The sequence below is a fragment of the Carlito syrichta genome, unplaced genomic scaffold (assembly GCF_000164805.1).
Source record: "Carlito syrichta isolate Samal-C Ts95f unplaced genomic scaffold, Tarsius_syrichta-2.0.1 Scaffold268229, whole genome shotgun sequence".
NCBI classification, from domain to species: Eukaryota; Metazoa; Chordata; class Mammalia; order Primates; family Tarsiidae; genus Carlito; species Carlito syrichta.
In genome coordinates this window covers 383,555-385,155 of record NW_007212325.1, presented here as the reverse complement: position 1 = coordinate 385,155, position 1,601 = coordinate 383,555, and positions in this window count along the sequence as shown.

The window sequence follows — 1,601 nt, the reverse complement described above, 5'->3', positions numbered from 1 at the left end:
GTTTGCCAGTTTTATAAGTGATAGATCATTAGGCTATGGTTTTAATTTGCAGTGAAGCTGAATTTTTTTTAATGAATTTTTTAGACATTTGAATTTCTTATTTTTATCTTTTTACTCATTTTATTTGCCCTTTCTTAAAAATTATCAATCCCTTTATTTATAGAGATCCCTATATTAATAGGAATATTAACTTTTGTGATATGCATTGCAAATTTTTTTTTGTTTGCCTTTTGCTGCAATATGGTGTTTTGCCTTAAGCTCAGGATCAGATAAGAACGATTTTAACTTTAAGTAATAGAAAACCGAACTCCTCTGTCTTAAAGTGGACTTGCTGTCTCATGTAACAAACATTTTATAGACAGCTGCTGGAACTGATTCAGACAGTTGACAATGTAAGGCTTACATCTCTGTCCTCTCTTAGTCGTCTCCTGATTGTTATCTTATAGCCACTAAATGGTTGCTGCAGCACTAGCCATCAGGTCTATGTTTCACACATTAGGAAGAAGGAAGGCAGAAGAAACAGGACTAACACTCCTACTTATGTCTCATTGGCCAGAACTCGTCACATGGCTACTCCCAACACTTAGGGAGGGGCAGAGAAGGGTGAAGGAGACATAGGATTGAGTGAATAAACTTACTCTGCCATAGAACATTTTAAACATTTTATGTAGTCATATTGATCTATATTTATTTATCTGGTTTCATGCTTAGAAAGTTCTTTCCCAACTCAAGGGCATATTTCAGTAGACACTCATCTACATTTTCTTCCATTACTTTTATGGTTTTATTATAACATGAAATAATCAACCGTTTCCCCCCACATGATTGGCCAGTGTCCCAAAGTCATTCCTGAACTTTCTCCATAGATTTGAAATACTCTAACTGTTCACTAAGCTAGTAGGCACACATAAGTGCATTTTGGTGGCTGCCATTCTGTTCTGTGGCTCTGCCTTTCTATTCCTGTGTCAGAGCTAATTAATTGATTAATCAATTACAGTAATGTAACTGATCATGCTTATTAATATTGAGGGCAAGTCTCCCTTGTGACACTGCTTTCTCAAAAATTTCTGCACCTTTCTTGAATTTTTATTATTCAGATGTATTTTGAAATTCTGTCAAGGTTTAAACATGATCTTACTCAGATTTCTACAAGAATTGCATTAAATTGATAGAGTAAATGAAAAGGATTGACAATGCCTTGTATAGTTAAGACTTCTAACCAGGTTTGGTGGCTCATGTCTGTAATCCCAGCACTTTGGGAGGTGGAGGTGAGAGGATTACCTGAGCCCAGGAGTTCCAGGCCAGCCTGGGCAACCTGGCAAGACCTCATCTCTACAACAAATAAAAATAAAAATAGCTGGTCGGGTGTGGTGGTGCACGCCTGTAGTTTCAGACACTTGAAAGGCTGAGGCAGAAGGATTGCCTGAGCCCAGCAGGTTGAAGTTTCAGTAGCCGTGAGCATGCCCTGCACACCAGCCTGGGTAACAGAGTGAGACTTCAGCTCAAAAAAAGATACAATTCTTCTTGCACGTGTTAGTAAAGTTTTGTGCTCATCATATAGTGGGATTTTTGGAGATATTTATTAATTATATTTTAATGGG